Raw genomic sequence first — 12,586 nt, forward strand, 5'->3', positions numbered from 1 at the left:
GCTTAAAGTCAAGTAAGGGTTGGGTCACACAAACAACCTAATATGTCTTGCAACTTGTGGGACAGGCAATGAAGAATTGAACAAGGTAAGTTATAAAGAATAGCATGGCATGAAGAAGGGCCTGGCTATCTTTCTATAGAACATTAAAAAATAAATGAAACCTAAAAAAATTCTCTCTGAGATAGTAATATTAAAGATCCGAAAGAGTCATCTATGCAAAGAATGTTGCATGTGTGTTTGTGTTTGTGTGGGTTGGAGGTAAGGGAGAAATGGTTGACCAGTGAGAGTGAAAAAAGGAAGGGGTTTATAGGCATAGGGAACAACAACTGGAACTTCTGAGGCAGGAGAACACTTGCCATGTTTTAGAAACTGAAAAGACATTGGTGTCAGTGAACTAGAGCTTGGAAAACCTTCACTGTATCTCAGTATGCTCAACTGCAAAATGGAGGTTGTTATTTTATCAGATTTTATTGAATAAATTTCAACTATTTTCTTTTTTTAATTTTGATTTAAATTTAATTAATTAACATATAATGTATTGGGTGTTTCAGGGTACAGGTCAGTGATTCATCAGTCTTATATAATATGTAGTGCTCATTACAACACATACCCTCCCTAATGTCCATCACCTAGCTACCCCATCCCTCCCACCCCCTCCACTCCAGCAACCTTCAGTTTGTTTCCTAAAATTAAGAGTCTCTTATGGTTTGTCTCCCTCTCTGGTTTCATCTTGTTTTAATTTTATCCTCTCTTCCCCTATGATCCTCTGTCTTATTTCTTAAATTCCACATATCTGTGAAATCATATAATTGTCTTTCTCTGATTGACTTATGTGAACGAGGCAATTATATATAAAAGTCATTAGAAATAGAAAATGAAAGCCATGCAGAAAGAGGAGGTGACACACACTCCAGTATTTTTGACTAGTGCAGGATCTGTGGTCTACCAGAAAATATTTAATTATGAGTTCACTAGGAAACAAAAAGAAGAGGGCAGATGTCTTACCTAATTATTATTATCTAATGTAAGAACATGAGTTTGTTCTTCGAAAAAAATTTTTGTTAGTGAATGCTAATATCATTCCATAGACACTTGTATAAACTGTCCTTAAAGACTCAAGGCCTTCAACAAGGATTTTACAACAAAAATACAAACCTTTTTCGTATTACATGGTCTTAATATAAAACTCCAATCTAGGTTCCAGGCAAAATAGGGAAATTTAACTCAAAGAAGTTGTAACTTATGGGTCTAGTGTTACTTATCTATTCTCTAAGCAGGCCAGATTTAGAATATGGCCCCAGGAATTTTTTTTATTTGTCTGATACTGGGTAAAAAAATAATAAAAGCTTTATTTCTCAGTACTTGAGAAACTATAAGTATTTCAGTCAGTGTTTTCCAGGACAAAGTCCTGTCCAACCAGTGTTCTTGGAAACATCTCCACTCTGTGATCATTGGCCATGCTTCACTCTGTCATCATGATAGGCAAAACACTTTCTTTCCTGGAAGCCCAGAGTGAATAACCAGATCTAATTAGACTTTGAGCCTAAACCGAAAAGGTGTTTCATAGTGCTTTCTGGATTTCAAGCCTAACAGATTCACACTTGAAAACTGGCTCTGGCTTTTTGGGCCAGAGAGGATTGGGCATGCTACTAAACCTCATTTCCTAATGTGGAAATGAGAAAATGGAAAATATAATTAAAAAAATACCTTGTTCTCTCGGTTATATATGTAGTCACTTTGCAAACCAAAAAGTATTATAGCAAATCATGGTTCTTTTTTCTCACATTACTTTACAATCTGACTTTATTGTTCCAGGACAAAAGTATGCATAGGCAAGATTTTTGATAATGATGTTGGATTACTAGGGTCTTAAATAGCAAAATAAAATTCCTCTCCGAGTTATCTTTTTATATTGACTAGAAATTTCTTATTTCCCCTCTCTATAATATAGATAATAATATCTTTCTAGTCAGGTTGCTGCTAAGATATTAGCAATATTGGGGTAAGGCGATTGTACAGTTCCCGAAACATGGTAAGTACATGGTATTTGGTGATGTAATGATACAAATGAGGATTCATTAATTTTAATTTCCAGTTATTTACATCCTGTACATTAGAATGGGCAAAGCAGTAGACATATCGCTTGGAACTTGAGGCTCACTCTTGAAGACACTTGGAAATTTGAAAACCACTTTCTAGTCTGGTGGGGTTTGTTTCTTTGTAAATGCATTTAAATTGCAGGGCAAGGTCTTGTGGTAACTCTTATTAGTTAATACTTTTGGCAAAGGAAGTGATTTGTTTCAACTACAATCAAAAATATATTAAATATAATGGCAGCATTCTCATTCTGTTTTGCATTTAAATGACCAAGTAAAGTTACACAGATTTTATCTTTCAAAACAGGGTTTGGAATCATTGCTTAATAGAATCCCTGGAAACTTTGCACCATATACATAAAAGACAATTATGCTCTTAATGGTATGCATACAACTGTTGCAATTATTCATAATACATTTAAATATAAAGAGTCCTAACCACTTAAAATCTAACATTATATCTAACATTCACCATAGTGATTTAGGAGTTTTCTGTTGTTTTTCAATGTTTCATCTTCTTATAAGTAGTTTATTGAGCTACAATCAATAATTTAAAGTTATGTAGTAATCAGTGCAATGCCAGAAACTTGAAAATTGATGAACTGACACCTTCTTTTATTCTGCTAAATATTTGGTTTTTGTATCTCTTCAAGATTTAGCAGGAATGTTGAGCTGTGCTAGGCATGTGGATCTATCAAGAATATTGACTGATGGCCCAAGAGCCCATGTGCTAGAGTTGAAGGAATAAAGCATTCACTTCTGCTCCTTAACTTCCGCAATCTATAAAATGGGGAAAATACAAGTTCCATGGGTTAATTGTGAAAACTCAATATGCTATACTTGTAAAGCACAGATCTTGGCACATGGTAAGCATTCAACACATTGTTAATCATAAGTACTGAAGATGAGAAGCCAGATAGGCACTACCTGAGTAAGAGCACAATCTCTGGTTTCAATCTGCATGGATTTGACTCTTGATTGTGTTGCTTACTGGCTGTGTATAAAGTAATTATTTAAACTTTCTGTGCCTTAGTTTCTTTATCTATAATGTAGTAAGAGAGGAATGGTGACTATTTCATAAGACCATTGTTAGTATTAAAGGAATTAACTACCGTTAAGTTTTTAGAACAGTGCCTTGCACATTAGTTACCATGTAGTATTCACTATTGTTGGTATAATTTAGTAAGCATTTTAATCCATAGTTACTCATTTAGGTTCCCATCTTCTCTGATATAATGCAAACTTTTGGGGGTAGGCATCATATTTTATGAATTCCCCAACCTTAGTATTGTGCCTAGCTTGCAGTGGTTACCAAACATATTTAATGAATAAATTAACAAATACGTTCTATCAATCCATCCAGAATCTCATAAGCTAGGTTCTAAAGCAGCCTAAAGTGAATTCAGATCCATATACTTTCGAGTTTAGGGGTTCACACATTAGAACATAGGCTACACATTAGAATCATTTAGGAGAGCTTTTTAAAGCACTGATTTAATTAGTATCATGCGGTGGGGACCCAGGGAATTCGTTTTTTAAGAGCACCACAGATGATTCTAATGTTCAGCCAATATTCAGAATAACTGCCCAGTCTATTTAAGCCCTTTATGTTCATTTTAAATTAATATGGCATAAATTATATCATAAATAAGAGTAATAAGAGTATAGGTACCATATTTTAAGCAAAGCATAATTTGAAAATAAGTTCTATGAGATTCATGGCCTGTTAGCCCTTGTTGAGAATGGGAATCTTTTAAAATAAACTCCTGAATTTCACATTTATAAAGACTTTAAAGGCATACTTTATATCAGAAACACATATATCATCTCCAGATATTCTTCATACCAATTGTGGGAAATAGATGGTAAAACCCAGAGAAGTGAAGTAGCTTGCCCTTATCACACAAGTTTAAAATAGCTACCTGAAAAAATAAAATAACATCCTGAAACCCAACACTTGTGCTATTTACAATATTTCATGCTGCCTCTTATCCCTGCAAACACCCCTATACTTGGACATATAAATTGTGTAAATTGTGGATATTGACATACTTGTTTCATATATTCTAGAACAAAATGTTTTTATTATAAAATCTCAATTAAAGGGGTACCTGGATGGCTCAGTTAGTGATGGATCTCACTCTTGATTCCAGCTCAGGTCGTGATCTCAGGGTCATGGGATCAAGCCCTGCTTTGGGCTCTGAGCTGGGCTAAGAACCTGCTTGGGATTCTCTTTCTCCCTCCCCCTCTGTTACCCGCCCTCCACACACACATGTGCACTCACTCACATGCTCTCTCTCTCTCAAAAGAAAGAAAGAAAGAAAGAAAGAAAGAAAGAAAGAAAGAAAGAAAGAAAGAAAGAAAGAAAGAAAGGAAGGAAGGAAGAAAGAAGGAAGGAAAGAGTCTCAAACAGGTATCACTGCACTTCTAGGAAAATAAAAGAAAGCAAAATAAAAACATATTAGCAATTCATTTTATGAATGTACATTCAGGAATAATTGTGTTGAAAATATTGCAAGATCATTGATTCAATGTTGTATGTAAAGACAAAGAAACAAAGAAAAATATTTTTATTGTCCAGTAACTTCAAAATCAACTAGCTTTATTTATTTGCATTTTATTTTCAACTTTTTAAAATTATATATATGTGTGCACGCATGTGTGTATATGTTTTGATGTATTTATAGACTCTCAAGCAAATATTAATTGAGCAGTTGTTACATGTCAGAATTTGCACTGTGTACAAAGGTTACATGGTACAACAACCTCTAGGTTCTGAAAGTCTAGTTAGATTTATATGATACATGAATATAAATTTTATTCTGGTTGTCTTATTTGAAATTTTTCTAAACAATTTCCTGTATTAGTAATTATACTGGATGACAATTATTTTTTCACTATATTCTATTTGTGATCATATGTAATTATATAAGGAAATCCTCAAGAAAGGGTCAAAATTTTAGAAAAACTGTGAGTTCACTCTTACTAGCTGGAATATTCACTTAGAATATTAAATGATCTATTTTCTAATTATTGCTCTCTTTTTAGATTTTAATGTTGTATTATTTTTCTTAGTTCTTAGTAATATTCTTCAGTTAGAAAAGCCAATGGAGGGCGCCTGGGTGGCTCAGTCATTAAGCGTCTGCCTTCAGCTCAGGTCATGGTCCCGGGGTCCTGGGATCGAGCCCCACATTGGTCATGATCCTGGGGTCCTGGGATCAAACCCCACAATGGGCTCCCACATTGGGCAGGAAGCCTGATTCTCCGTCTCCCACTCCCCCTGCTTGTGTTCCCTCTCTTGCTGTGTCTCTCTCTGTCAAATAAATAAAATCTTAAAAAAAAGAAAAAGAAAAGCCAACGGAGTTTTGTCCTACATTCTTTTTTTCACATTTCCCACCATAGATCTTCACCCAAAAAATAAGATGAAAAAAACGGAGGAAGAGAAGAAAAAAAGAAAAAAGAGTAAATAAAGAAAGGAAGAAAAAGAGCTAAGGAGAGAGCAAAAAGGAAGGGATGGAAGGAGAGGAAAAAGAGAAAGAAAACAGTACAAGTAGAATTTCACAAAAATTGTCAAGTCTCAAGACTGCATAATCTAAAATAAATCATATAACTTATAAAGAAGTTATCCTCAAATGAAGGTTAAAATCTATGTCAGCATTCCAAATTTAAGACTCAGCTCAAGACCTCTCTTCTTGATCTCTTAATGTTCCATGGACTCATGTCTGGTTTCCATGGTGACCATTTTCATGAGTCTTTTAAATAATAAGAAAAATTTCTTTTCTCTCATCATTTATTTCCAGAATCTTTGAATTAGAATCTTTCCTCTCTTCCTGGCATCCCAAGGAAGACTGTCTTTAACTTAAACATTAAATTATCATCTCAAGAAAGAAGTGCAAGAAAGAGAAATAAACATGCATTGGGCATTACAAATTAAAGTTTTAGACAGATAGATGATAGACAATAGATGAGTGGACCAGCCTTATCTTTATTTCTCTGATGAAATGCATATAAACATTTATCTCCTTCCATGGAAACATAAGATCTGTAACACCAATAAAGAGCTAGGGAGGAAATAGAACTTAAGGGCATAAGCTGAGCTTCAGGGGAATTAAGTTAATAACCTATAGCTGATTTCCAAGTTCAAAACATTCTAAATATTACTTTCTTGCACCAAATAATATGCAAAATATAATTAAGAAGTTCCCTAGAAACCTTGGCATTTTCTGCTATAAATATATTCTACCTAAATTTAAGCTCTCAATTTTGTCAGATCCATTATTGTTACTTCAAAATTTTAATCCAATCCTTTTTTATTTGATTATATTATGTATTTTATTATGAATTATTGATTTCCAATTGGAAACAAATAATACATTGAATATATGAATATATATGTTTTTGTAGTTTTATATATATAAAACTATATATATATATAGTTTTTATTTTTATGTATAAATGTAAGTATAAAGGCAGAATTCCCAGACAACAATATTTGATAATAGGATTGGTATAATGTTGATTTTTAAAATTATCATTGCTAGTGATTAAACTGTATCCTTTAGTTAAATAACATTTAAAGACAGAATTATAAAACCTTCAGGTTATAAGACATCTTTAAAGTAGTGTTATCTGACAAAACACAGGAAACCAACTTAAATTTGAATTTCAGATTAATGAATTATTTTTTCTAATATAAGTATGTGCCAAATATGTCATGGGACATACACTAAAAAACTGTTTTTGTTTTCCTAAAATTAAAATTTAACTGGGTGTCCTTTTTTTTTTTATTTGCTAAATCTGGCAAACCAATTTTTAAGCCATATACTCAAACTGCCCTGTGTTCTGGGAATCTCACAGTGGAGTGGGGAACATGGGGGAGAAAACAGTGACAAATGGTTGGATGAGTGCTAGGATAGAGCATTGTATAAGCTGCTACTTGAGGGCTGTTTATAGGGGCTTTGAAAGCCCCCAGGAGACACAAATTTAAGATCTGGCAATCAAATGTTAGAAAGTTACAGTTATACACTGTTACATGTTCTAAAAATCAAATACGTGTACCTGGGAAGCAAGAGCAGGATCACAAAGGAAACAGCCCTTTTTCCTCTTGAAGATGCCTCCTGGGCCTACAGTTCATGATATCAAAGAGCCTCCATCCTGCCTTAATTACTTACAGTAGATATCAAAGAGGCATCATCAAAAAGCAACACCCAGACTAATACAATGTAGCTGTTGATGATTTTTTTTAATGCATGTAAGTATCAGTTATGAAGCCTCTGACAGTTTCTATGAAAATCTGAAACTAATTTTGATAAAAGTTTAATATATCTGAGTGCTTGAGAACAGCAACTGGGCCTTACTCATGTCATATTTCTAACACAGCACAGTGTCTGGCAATCAAAACATATTTTAGAATAAATAAATTAATACTTCTTCACTCCCCTAGTGATTCTGCTTATCCGTTCCGCTTTATCTAATTCTTGGCCTGCTTCCTTTCTTATGTTGGCTGGTATTCTTTCAGCCAAGAGGCTAACTCAGAGACTGTAGAAGATGATCATGTGATAAAGCTTGCCTCAAGGAGTCAGTACGACTAGAATCTCTTTCTACCATGACCAGAGAAGGGTAACAAAGTAATGTGGGATTTGGGTGGGCATCACCATCTAGCCATACCTGTCTGGCATGTATATAAGGGCCACCTGAAGTGTCTGATGATCCTTGATGTAAGGTAGATGGACACAGTCTAGTGTCAGATGATCTACTGGGGCTCCGAAGAGAAGCAAACATCCTGTATGCCTCTCCTGAAAATGGTCGAGCCAGGGTTACACAATTGTCACTATTAGACAGGTGTAGTGGGATTCATGGCAAGACTCAACCTAGCAAGAAACTTCAGTATGGATACTACATAGGTAATATGACATGAAGGTACAGGGAAAGAATGTCATCCACTGGATACTGTGTGTGACAAGTTACTGCAGGATGAATTAAGACCTAAAAAGGGTCTCCAGAGAATAAAATGATTAAGGTGTACACCCATAAAAGACTCAAAATAAGATCAATAACTATCTGTAAAAACAGTGTGAAAAGTCCTACAGAGTTCCTATTTATTCCAATGATAGCTGCCTCAACATTTATTTTCCTAGAGCAGGTATAAAATATAAAATAAATTTTAAAGAAGGGTAGATATTTGCCATGTCCCTGAAATGTCCATAATTTGTTTTCCATTTGAGTAACATAAGACTGGGTCTAAGATGACAAAATTAATTTTATCTAGTAAGTCCCTTCCTACTGATGAAGTGACGGTAGTAAGATGACCCCTCCATTGGTTAGGGATGACTCTGAGACAGGTGACTCCAATCAGAGGGTCAGCAGAACAGCCACACTGGATATACTCAGTTTGCTGACTCTGGATGATTTCAGCTACTATGCCTTTATTGCATTTTAAAATTGTGTGTACTCATTTGGAATATTTTTAAATGCATATGATATACCATTTCAAAGGTATGATGAGTGAAAGTGATACATAAAACTAGGTATCCCTCCTCTTATTCATGTCCTTTCAAATGTAGTCTGAAATGCTTGTGTTATTTTTATTTTTACACAGAGTACAGCATATTAAGTGCACTGCTTTGCGCCATTTTTTTCTTTATCAGTACAAATTGTCCTCTTTGACTTTTTTCATTGCTGCATAGTATTTCTTTGTATAAATGTACTATAATTTTTAACCAGTATCTATAAGTAAACAATTAAGTTGTTTACAGAATTTTGGTATTGCCAATCAGATCATAAAAAATACTCTTATTGAACCTAACGTTTCACACAACTGTGAATATGTATTGAGGATATACCCAAAGAACATTTTCAGTTATAATTTTGAAAGATATTCCTAATACTCCTTCTAGTTCTAGTTAATACTTCAGAGGGATATATATATTTTTGAAATCCTCTTAATTTTATCCTCTTCTTTTCCTAATGGGTGCATCTTTATCCTTCAAGATAAACTTGCTTCCCTACACATTTACTAAGATAGTATGTTCATCACACGTACGATCTTGACAAATACAGTAGAAGAAAAAAATGACATCTCAGTATGGTTCTAATTTGCATGTCTCTTGTTACGACTAAGACAAAGTATCGTTTTGTATACTTATGAGTCAGTTGTAGTTCAATCAGCCATCCCTACCCTTTGCTTCCTTTTCCCTTGAGCTCATTATTCTTTCCTTATTGATTTGTAAAAACTCTTTTCATAACAAGAAAAGTAGATCTTTGTGATATGAATTGTAATTATTTTTCCAGTTTTTCGTTTGTCTGTTGAATTTGTTTTTTTGTGTTGATTCAATGAGATTTTTTAAAGATTTAAGGAATCAAATTTGTCAGAATTTTCTAATATCACTTCTGGGTTTGTATCCTATTTTGAAAGATTATTTTTATTTTTTTAAGATTTTATTTATTTATTTGACAGAGAGAGACACAGCGAGAGAGGGAACACCAGCAGGGGGAGTGGGAGAGGGAGAAGCAGGCTTCCCGTGGAGCAGGGGGCCCGATGCGGGGCTCGATCCCAGGACCCCAGGATCAAGACCTGAGCCGAAGGCAGATGCCTAATGACTGAGCCACCCAGGTGCCCCAGAAAGATTATTTTTATGAACCAAACTTCTCCTTTATTTTTTTCTTGTACTTTTATGGTTTCTATTCTATTTCTGCTTTTATTTTAAGCTTTGGATTATCAGACTTTATTCTGCTCTATATTTTTATTTTTTGCTAAATCATGAGGTAGACATCCAATTTTATTTATTCCAGAAAGCTATCCAGTTGTAACAACCATAATATTTAATATCTATCTTTTCTCCACTGATTTGAAAGGCCACCTTTTTCATATACTAAATAAGTAGTCAATTTTATTTGGATTTATTTTTATATCAATAGTTTTCAACTAATGGCAACTTTGTCCCTTGGGGAATATTTGGAAATGTCTGGAGATGTTTCGATTGTCATAACTTGAAGTGGTACTGGCAGGTGTTGCTTAGAGGCCACATTTGTTGCTAAACGTCCTACACGACACCTGGCAACAATTATGTATCCTAAGAGGTCACTAATGCAGAAATTGAGAAACCCTGTTCTTGATTTATATTCTAGTCCATTGAGCTGTCCACGAACCACTCTATCAGAGAAAACTATCACAGTTTTCTGATGTAATATCTGATAAAGTTAATTCCTTTTCAGTATATATCTTTCCTTGGAATTTTACTAGTTATTCCTGATTGTTTATTTTACAAAAAACAATCTGTTTCTCTAAACTCCCCTGACACCCAATAAATCTCAAGGCATTTTTATTGGCATTGTGTTAAATTTTAAGCAACTTGGGCAGAATTGCTGTCTTTATATTTTGCTTTCCTTAAAAACCTAATCCCTTAATTGTCCTCTAATTTTTTTTCTTATCGAAATCGTCTCTGTTGAAAAGTTTACTTTCTTTTAATTTTTATTTGAAATGGGAGTCTTTCACTATATATATGTACATATATATATAGTGTCCTTTTTTTGAAACTAATGGGTTTTTATAAAGTAATTTTCAGGGTGCCTGGGTGGCTCAGTTGGTTAAGCAACTGCCTTCGGCTCAGGTCATGATCCTGGAGTCCCAGAATCGAGTCCCGCATCGGGCTCCCTGATCAGCAGGCAGTCCGCTTCTCCCTCTGACCCAACCCCCTCTCATGCTCTCTCTCTCTCTCTCTCTCATTATCTCTCTCAAATAAATAAACAAAATCTTTAAAAAATTAATTAATTAATTTTCAGCTTAATAAATTCTCTTATTTTTTGTAAATATTTTTATTTGACTTTAAACAGTTCTGCAAAATTGATTTGCTTTTACATAAACAGTTATATGATATCCAGAGAATAATAATTTTATAGCTTTTCTAATTTGTATACCTCTTCTTCCTGCCTTTTTCCAACTGCACTGCCTAATAACTTGCAATGATGCTACATAATAGTGATAACAAATGGTGACTTTGTTTTATTTCTGATTTTAACGAGAAAATGTTTTCCAGCAAACATGATGCATGCCTATCTACTGCTATTCCATCAAGAATAGATGTTGAATTCTGACAATTTTGCAACATTTTTGGAAATTATTTGTCACTCTTGGTAAAATTAGGTAGTGTTACCCAAACATAAGACATTTTTTTATTTCTAGAATAAGCTCCATTTGGTAATGCTTTCTTTTACTATTTTGTGGAATTCTATTTATTAATCTTTTATTTAGAATCTGCGTTAATACTCTATTGGATTTGACCAAACAGAAAAATATTGTTTTCATTGTACTATGCGGGCATGGTACAGCATTAGGTCATATGTTACTAGCAGCATTTTTTCCTTATGAGATTTGAATTCTAAATGGTCCCATCCAATAATGCCATTGCTCTGCAAAAGACCAAGAATCTACAGATAAATTAATTTGTGTTTGCATAACTAACCCTAGCTCCTGTAACAGATAAATCCGTAAACCTCAAAAAATCTTATTGTTTGTTCGAGTTAGTCAGCAGGGGTTGAGAGGCAAGAAGTGGTGTTTTTTCTGCTACATATTAATTTAGGGAGCAGGTAGTTTCTATCTTGTGGCACTGCTATTTTCAATACATAGTTTCCAAAAGTCTATGGAGTGGGAAAGGGGAAAGTGAGGGTTTTATGATCCTAAATATGGTGTGTATCAATTCCACCCACATTCTGTTGGCCAGAATGAAGTCAAATGGCCCAACTTAATTATGAGGGAGATTAGAAAACATAATCTTCCTTTACACCCAGGAGGAAAATGAAACAAGTTGTTGAACACATTGGCAATGGCAAACAAAGCAAAACAAAACAAAACTTTATGATCTAATCCACAAGAAAAGTGAGGGATCTGAGAGTCAATGACAAAACCAATAACAACAACAAAAATCATACACCTTAACTTTTTCTATGTCTGTTCATAATATAGCTTTTTAAATGCTATCTTGACCGAATTTTGAGGCCCCAGCTGGTAAAAATGTACTACCAAGGGACAGGTTTCACTTCAGTACTCAAGTCCATTCCCCAACTAGCTCCGTATCAGATTCTCATGCTCCAGACCACTAACGCCTGCCCTAATTGTCCCAAGACTAGGTACCAGGTAACCAGGAACAGCCCCTATTCCTCAGAGCATGCTGAAATTATCCAAAGTAGCTCATCCCAAATTTGTTTCCCCATGGAAACCACATTAAGGCACTTGCCCACAGTTCTCATCTTTCCTTCTGCTTTGTGGCCAATCTGGTGTTTCCCCTGAGTAGGCCTGTTCAACATGCTGTGTTCTCCCCAGGGAACTGTGAGAAACAAACTGTAAAACTTTCAGTTTTCTCTCTCCTGATCTGTGGTTGGTTTCATGATACCTCACCCAAGATGATATGCTTAAAACACTCTTAAAAGGGCATACGGCGTGGATGGAGCTAGAGAGAATTATGCTAAGTGAAATAAGTCAGAGAAAGACAAAT

This window comes from Eumetopias jubatus, unplaced genomic scaffold, assembly GCF_037043125.1.
Source record: "Eumetopias jubatus isolate StellerSeaLion01/CBP00866 unplaced genomic scaffold, mEumJub1_p1.0 scaffold_13, whole genome shotgun sequence".
NCBI classification, from domain to species: domain Eukaryota; kingdom Metazoa; phylum Chordata; class Mammalia; order Carnivora; family Otariidae; genus Eumetopias; species Eumetopias jubatus.